The sequence below is a fragment of the Haemaphysalis longicornis genome, unplaced genomic scaffold (genome assembly GCF_048455015.1).
Source record: "Haemaphysalis longicornis isolate Haplotype H1 unplaced genomic scaffold, Haemaphysalis longicornis Haplotype H1 scaffold_6, whole genome shotgun sequence".
NCBI classification, from domain to species: Eukaryota; Metazoa; Arthropoda; class Arachnida; order Ixodida; family Ixodidae; genus Haemaphysalis; species Haemaphysalis longicornis.
This window is the reverse complement of record NW_027526407.1, coordinates 78,604,669-78,613,773: the sequence shown is the minus strand read 5'-3', so window position 1 is coordinate 78,613,773 and position 9,105 is coordinate 78,604,669.

Here is a 9,105-nt window from a genome sequence, read left to right as displayed (position 1 = left end):
CATATAGCTGGACCAGCTTTGTAAGAAAAGGAGATAACCCATATCTGCAGGTACATGGAGCAGCAGCGCGCCCTCCTTCAAAGTACGCTGGAACAAAATTTTAATTTTTTCTAAATCTCAAATTTTTTCAGAACGTAGTCAACAAGCGCATTATCATTAGAATAAGGCATACATCAGAGAGTGCCTAACCAAAAAAAGGATCGCCATCCCGCCCTGCAAAAGTGGATGTCCCGCAAAACTGTCGTGAACCACTGCAAATGGTGGTGGAGGAGGGTATGAAATGTTTTTCGTCGTCTCGGCTTTGTCGGTTGCGCTCGGCTAGTGTCAGTATATAAGGGTACAGAGTATCGGCTCTCTTTTCTCCTATTGTTCCGTGCCGCCGCCATGTTCATTGGTCAGTTTCAATTACGTGACTATTGTTTACACTGCGACGGTTCATGGACGCCGCCATTTTGTTCTTTATGCGTTTTAGTCGGTCAACTCTGGTAGGCTTAGCTTGTCCTCCCTGCTCTGCGGCTGCCCGCGACTGAAGTCGTTCCTAATGCGACATAAAGATAACGCGTGTAACAGCATTTCAGCAGCAGAAGTGTGTCCAACGATGCCATTTTGCTGTATCTTCGGTAGTGTTGTTAAAGGAGCACTGACACCAATTTTCGGTGTTAAGATTATTGCTCAGTTCGCTTCCTTCACTCAACAGGATACCCTGGCTGAAATATGAGCGGCCTGCGCCGCGAAGAACATAGTTCAATTGGATCTCATTTATCGCGCTGACGGAGCAGCGCGCGGAGCGGCACTCAGCAAATGGGCATCAGCGTGACATCACCTTGTGCAGCCAAAAGAAGTGACGCGACAGCGCTCGTCAAAAACTCGTTACGTCACTTCACGCGCGCGGCCCCACGAGCGGCGAGCGGGTGCAACACCTTCTCAAGCGGGCGCCCGTGACGTCCGCACAAAGCGGTGAGGTCAGGCTGGGATTCTGTCATATGCGCCGTTCGGGATGAAAGCGCGGGCATTTGAAACAAACGATTTTCAGGCCGTTCAATGTAATTAACTATCGCGCGATGAAGTATTAGAAGTGCTGTCTCAGGTTAGCCAGACCATTAAGCATCGATAAAAGCAATAAACGTGTAACATAAAATTTTCGTGTCAGGGCTCCTTTAACAAACGGCCCGGTCGAAGTTAACAGCGGGCCGTAGATGCGGCAAACCCGCAACACTGATGAACGCCAAAATGGCCGCTGTTGTTGACTTGCGTGCCTTATAGGGCAGTAATCTAATACGCATCTACTGACACTACGCTCGGCTTCTTTGGCGGCCAATACTGGGACATGCCTAGCCCGACGCCTGCGCTCAGTTTCCTGGGAAAGAACAGCTCTATTTAGTGACACTAGATCTGCCTAGCCTTCACAAATATTCTGAAACATACTCTTTACTAGCAACACATAATGTGGGGAAGGGGGATTCCATTGTTCACAGGCGCCTTATCCGAAATTCGGTTGCGGCGCTTGTTTTGTGGTTTCCTTAAACGAATTCTGAGCTCTATGCTGTATGCCTGATTAGCCTCACGCATGCGCTCGCCGTCTTAGGCCTTAGTGCCTTCTCGTTTATGCCCACGGAGATGAAACCGTTGGTAGTAGAGGGATACAGCTTTTCTCTAATATTACTGCTCTACGATCATCAAAAAACTTACAAACTTGTCCAAACAATTTCTCTCGCATTTCTGGTATTGACATTGTTGAAGATTTTCTGATGTAGGCGGAAAGCATAAACGCCCGTACGTTCGAGATTCCAGCGCACGTGAAGATCTGGAGGTGGTAAAAATTAATCCAGAGCCCTCCACTACGGCGGGCTTCATCCCTTGTCAAGCGTCGGCGCGTAAATCCCCACAATCAAGTCGACATAGTTGAAGCGCTCGACTGACGTCTTCGCTTCATGTCACTGCTGTTGGCCGGCTGCATTACAGTTACCACAATAAATGCATTCAATTTTCACTTCAAAGAAATCACAACAAAAGAAAAGCAGGAACACGAAGGCGTATGTGCTGCCATGAGGAAATCAGGCACTGCCGCTTGTTGGTATTGGCGATAACTGCAGCTTTCGCAGCCCTTCAGGACCGAAGACATGGGCGAAAGCGTTCATCAGCCTTGTTGCATGCTTTCTTTAACATTCGAAGCAACGCTATGATGCAAGCACTCAAAACCGGTGTCGGGGCGACGTGCTACAGATGCGGTCACGTCAGCGGTTGTGTTCTAGACGGTTTACAAAACCGTTAACCTGCATGCTCGCTATCAACCATGGAAACTGCAACAGTGGCACGCATAAATAAATACTTTTAAAATTTTTGTCAAAGTAGCAATTCGGAAGAACAAAATAGTGACATCTACAATTTTAGAAAGCGTGAAGGGATCGTGGAGAATATGTATGAGTAACGTTTGCTCAACATGAAAGCAAGCTGCATAGATTGTGTTGTCCGTTATCCTTGACTACAATCGTAATGGGTACTGGAAGAATGCTTTCTACACAAAAATAAACGGTTCCACGCACTTACAACAGGTGTACGGCTTTTCGCTACAGGACGTTTCGGTACTGTTTTTTAGGTACACGAACCTTTCGGGACACGGGCGTTTCGGGAAACGGATCTTTCGGGGCACGGGCGCTTCAGAACACGGGGGTTTCGGTACACGGCTGTTTGGTACAGGGCGGTTGGCTACAAAATGTAATTCAAGCGAGAGTCTTACGCAGCAACATTTGCGCGCGTTGTTGACGTGGGAATTGCAAGCACGTCAATCGTATCTGTTCGTTAGATGTTCTATTCCCCGTAATTCCGCATTGTTTTAGGCCAGTGAAACCTTATGTGGTATTGCCGAATAATGTATATCTCATGATTGACAATCCAGCGCGCGGAAACACGGCACAAAAAAGAACGAGAGTTAGACAGGACAGCGCTGCTGAGTGACGCCTTTGCATGACCAAGTAAACCAAAGACTACACATGTGCAAACCGATTAATGATTGTGTTTTTCTGTTTGTGGTTATCGGGTGCAATAAGTTACCGCCACGTGGGAGACTGATCTGTATATATGACCAATGTTTTCTTCGAAATAAATCAGTTGTGAAAGCAGCGCTGTCCTGTCTAACTCTCGTTCTTTTTTGTGCCGTGTTTCCGCGCGCTGGATTGTCAATCATGAACTTTCACCAACTCGCCCAAATCACAGTCCTCTTGAATGTATATCTGTTTGCGTAACAATAGCCTGAATATGCCGCTTGCAGATAATGGTATTTTCCATAGTTCTTTTTTCTGGACACGTATTACCACCATTATTTTGTATAACAAACGCAGTGACAGGATCATCGTGTTCTCGCTCATTTTATTTAAAAAAAACTCATTAGCACGTTTTTTTTAAATCAGTGACAGTAGCAACTATTTTTTCCCGCTCGGAAACCCGTTATAAGAGTGCTGTAATTGAGCGCTACCGCAAGGGCATACGTTTGTGGGCTATTATCTCCTGATAACGCAGTGCACATCATGCTCCATTAGCAAAGCGTTACCGAAAGCACGCTTCGGTTCCGGCATCATCCCCGCTTGGAGGGACTCCGGTGGGCATATTGTGTCTGTGAATTGAATGTTGAAAAGGCTCTCTAATATATACAAAGCTTTCTACAGTGTTTTCTGCATCGTACGTAGAAATATATTGTTTCAAACGACTGCATTCTTGTGTCTTTCAGCATTCTGGTGAAAATTGTACTTGTGATAATATGGTCGTGGTTTTCTTTTTATCTTCGAACAATGTCACCTCTAGCTTCCCACCATCGACACCTTTCAAGGGGCTTGCGAGTTTGTCTAATTCGTGTAAATATTACATGTAAGATTTCGTAAGATTTCGTAAATATTTCGTGTAAATATCGTGTCTTCTTGCTGGACCATGATTTTTTCCCGAGATGCCTACAGTAGAATCATAGCTGCAGAACAGTCGCGAGAAAGTTGGCTTTTGTGCAGAGCATATTTTACTGACAGAACTTGCTGACGGTGTGGGGATCCTGGCGCCCGACCCATTGCGTGATCGCTAGGTTTGTGCCCTTGCGCGGCGCTCTTCCCCTCTCTCTCCTTGAAATGCCGGCTCGTCTCGGCGCCACTGTGTAGAGCCGAGCAGTCCTCTCAAACTCCTGCCTGAGGTGAAGGTTCCAGCGACCGTTGCTGCGATAAAACACTGTCACGCAGCGGGCGCTCCGCCCTGGTAGCGGAGCTAACCTCACCTCATTGGTCCGTTTGAACGATGCCCGAACGCGACTCTCGCCGGGACGCGAACGCGCGCCCTGCGCGGGGGTCCGTTCGGGGAGACGCTTGCAGGACGCCGAAGGCGTTGGCCGAAGGTATGTGACGCTTTCTTTACCAGCCGGCTGCAACTCTGTTGCGCCGGCGAAAGCCCACCAGCCCTTCCGGCTGCGGCCCGTGCCTAAGGCTGCTCCTGTTGCCCCTACGCTTGCATATAGTAAGGCCGTACCTACCACTCGACGATCACGCCGTGCGGTACGCGCCTGTGAGCGAATGGGCCCCGTCTCCCTCGCTGCTGCGAGCCGATCTGGCCAGCACGGCGATGCGCGCGCGCACAACGTGCGCGCACCCCGGAATTTGCCCTGACAGAAGAGCCCACTGGCTCTGCGCCGACGAAACGCGCGCACTTGCGCGTGGCGCCCCATCGCCCCTTTCACCTAACGGGAAGTAAGTACCTGTATTGTAAATTATGTAATTGGGACTGTAAAATATGTGACTGGAATGTTAGTATAAAATAAACGTCTTCCCTCCGTACCCGGGGCATATTCCTTTGTCGCCCCCTTCTCCACCTGCCCAACAGAGGCGGTGTTAAGTTGGCGCGACGGCGTTTCAGTATCGTGAGCGTGCTCAAATAGCTCGAACCCGCGGTGGTTCCTCGCAGTGTGCATGAATGCCTGCCTTGCGCAATGCTAGGGTTATGCATATTGTGAGGTAGAGAGACCACAACGGGTACGGACAGGAAGAAACACTCACGAATGAGTGATATATATGGCTTCACTGTAAAAAGATAACTTCACTGTATTTTTTTCGCAAGAAAGAATTTGCGATTAATTGTTGAGGAAGAAACCACGAAGAAACCAAAAACGACATAATCCGAAATCTCCAAAAATTTCAGAACAATAAATTGCCAGTTTAATTGATCTATTATACACTCGCCTTTCGGTGAACCAGAGTATCGGTATGCGGGTTTAGGCAACCAGTCGTGTCAGTACCGGGCGATTTCGGTACAAAAGAGAGATGTAGCTGTGTAATTGATTATCAAATTTGCAAAGAAAGCGACAACAGAGTGAACTGTATAAATCAGTTACAGGTTCGTTCATGTTATTATTACTGTGCTAATAATTTTAAGGCTCATTATTTTTTGGAAGCTTTCTCCTGCAAATATTCATTGGGGATCATCCGTATATACTGTTTAATTTACATATTTACATATACATCAATGATTGACTCTACAAATTCTTTTAAATATTTTTCTCAGTAGCAGCACTCTTTCTTACAAAATATAGAATTTTCGCTTCAGTGATATCAATGAGCTGAGACCCCACGTCGCTCATATTGCGCTACGCTGCGTTGACATGTATAATTGCCGCGGATAATATTTCTTCTGCAGTAAGATAGTTAATCCAAATAAACACCAATAATATAATTGAAGGTGAAATGGCTTACGATTGCAGTTAGAAGCAAATTATCAGTTATAAATTAACGTAGTATTACGAGAACAAGTACTTGTAACAAACAGGTACGATGTGCGTGCTTGCAACTCTCACGTCAACAACGTGAGCGCATATTGCTGCGTAAACCGGTCCCTTAAAATCGTTCCTGTACCTAGCCGTCCGATACTGAACCAACCCGTCCCCAAACGTCCTGTAGCGAAACACTCGTGTTCCAAACAACCTCTGTCCCGAAACATTCGAGTACCAAAAAGACCGCCTCCAAACATCCTGTGGCGAAAGGACCTGAGCTGTGTTAATAAGATCAAGTAATTTTAGGTCGTACTGCAAATAATTCTGCCACGCCAGAGAATCTTTCACACTTGGAGACAATCATCGGAGCTAAATTCTGTCTGTGGGTTTTTTGTTGTTGTTCTTCGCTTTCTTCGCTGCGTTGAACCATTTAGGGGCAGAGCCCCTTAAGGTGGTGTGGTGGTGGCCCGAAAAATGGCGCATAACCAATTAGGGGGATTGGCCAAGAAGAGTTATGTTTTCATTACAATCAATCATGCGAGGGAAAATAATGGAGAAGAAGAAAGAATTTGGTCTAGGTTAATGAGAGAGGTAGAGAGAGAGAGAGAGAGAGAGAGAGAGAAAACGAAAAAAACAACAGAGAGAAGAGTAGGAAAACTATAGTAAAAGTCAGCCTAATCGGAATGTTTTTAACACTGCAGACGAGCTTTCTCCGAAATGAAGGAGTGGATGGCTGGGGATATTGGCCTCTCCTGTCGTCGTCGGCGGCGTCGTTATAATCGTCGTTCGTCTCATGTAGTCACGGTGCTAAAAACATCGGGAAACTCGTTTACGCCTCACGCTAGAACGTAACGCGTACTAAAAGAACACCGGGACATTCATTTACCCCTCGCGCTGGAACGCTTTGTAACGCGTACTAACAAAACATCGGGACCTTCGTTCATGCCTCGTGCAGAGAGCTTCCTGCTTCAAATACAAGAGACTTTTACAGCAAAACTGTATGCCTCTATCAACCAGCGGTTTCATCTCCGTTGGCAAAAACAACAAGGCGACAAGAATAATGCATGCTCCACCCTCCCCAGGTTTCACGTTAGTGTAAATGGCCCGGGATTTTTGAATGTTGTCACTCGCTTCTCTTGTAAGTTATAACAGAAGTTATTATTCGCTACGAAGCATACCGGTATGAGCCGGAAGGCTTCTTGAATTGTTGGCTGGTTTAGCCGACCAAAAGAATGGAACGATGTACTTATCTTTCGTTTTAGACCTGCAAATGGGTTTGTGCTGTGCAAAGCACCTACCATTTGAAGCGCGTCCTTATGAACGCATCGGTCGATAATGTTGTTCTTACTTCAATAGTCCCGAAACCGTCGCGCGTAGGAATACCAGCACCCGGCCACCGCAATGCTCTCAAAATATCCAGCAAACCGCAAGCTTAAAGAGAAGCTCTCCCATGCGGGAACCTCAGGAATGGGTATTATCTAAGTGGAGGGATTAAGCGCCCTTCCAAAAACACAAAAAAAAACAATACAAACGGAGTTTAATAGACGAGAAATTATTGTGACATAGCCGGATGATGGCGGTCACCTACCTTACCCCGACCCAAACAGCGCGAACGATGCTGCTAATTAATAATGCCCATGCTTCTACGGCCAATGAACAGAAAACGCCGGTGTCGCCGTTGTCCGGCGTTTGAATCCGGCCCCTAATTCCCACTAATCACAACATAGCCCGTGCCTCAGGCCGTGCCTCAGGAATGCTCCATAGGCCGTGCCTCAAATCAAATACAAAAAAATGTGTGCGGTGCGTGCCTCTGGCCCTCTCACCCAGCGTCTCTGCAGTCATTAGGGGAGCCGGAGCACGCTCCGAAACGTTCAATCAAGCAATAATGCTTTCGCATTCACAATTTTAAGAGGTAGCAAGGTTTCCTCGGGGATTGTTTTACACGAAAGTGTTTTATACCGGGATCCACCAAAAACTGATGGGCATCATATCCGCCACGGAAATGACATCGCCAGAAAAACTTCGGTTAACGCGGCTACGCCGGAATTCGAGGCGGGATCTCCGTCGCCGCAATGGGAGGGGCCCGGCGCTTTACCACCTGCGCCATTAGCTGAAGCGCAGATAACGGTACCAACGCACCATATATAATTTCTATAACCTCCTCCATTTAGATGGTGCTGCCGTCTAGGAGAGGTGATGCGAAGTAGTGCATCACGATGCTAATGAGCGCCGACAGTTGGCGCCAGCTGAGCTCGTCGCAACGCAACCATCTGCCGTGCACTCCACGGAGCAGGAACGCAGTGGCCGCACATTTGCGGAAGCAACGTGCCAGCATGTCGTCACTCGCCAAGCACACCCACAAGACAGCCAGGCAAACCATGCTCTTTAGCTGCAGCGGACCGTGAGTTCACCAAACGATTAGCTGGCAACCCGTTGGGTTTTCCGCCTGGTTTGGGAGCGTGTGTGGTTTTCATTCGGGTTTACGCAGTGCTCCGGAGCGTGCAATCCAGTGTCTAATGGTGATGCGTCTGACGGTGTCATACCAATGAAATATAAATAGCGATGTGCAAGTTCATATCCATGCAGAATAAACATTCAACTGATGCTGTGAAGGCACATTTCACTTTCGTGTTTTGCTGATTCTTATGAAAGAGGGATCTACCGAATTTCTTATAGCCCAGGTATGACGTAGTAACTGCCACGGTAACGCTGGTTCACAAGAGAAGTTGTGTGCCCATGTCAAGTGAACGACATTAGTTGTGCAACAACACTAGGAAAATGACACGTTCATGTTAAGGGAGCTGCAAACGTTCCAAATGCAGGCTGCATTTGGCTGCAATTCAGTAAATGGCTTGCAGTACCGTGTAACCAGGTAAAACCGTGGGAACATCCACTGCATCGCAGTGCTAAACCTGGAAGTTTAAAGGCTTCCAATGATTACCGCTAAACACCCTGTGCTCAGGAAGAAGTAGACCTGTAATAGTGTGAGCACACCTCATTTCCAGTTATTGTGGCACATTGTGCACCTTGTTGAAGGGGAGATGATCAACATTTCATACCGGTACTAGGTACTAAAACTTGCAAAATCCACGTATCCACGTCCTTGCAAAATCCACGTATTTCAATGCGCGGATACTACTTACCAACAACCAGTCGACAATATATGAAATATCTTTGTCTGGAAAATTGTTTTGAAAATCGATTTCGGACTCTACTTGCTACGGTTTTGCATGCCCACCTTCACTTAGATTTTTTGCAAGTAGCTTTGCATTAGGACCAATTGAATTAACCCCAAGCATAACTCGGAAGCATGAAAGCAAAATAAACTTTACCTTCTTCCACCACCAAGAGAAGAACTATTGAAAAAAATC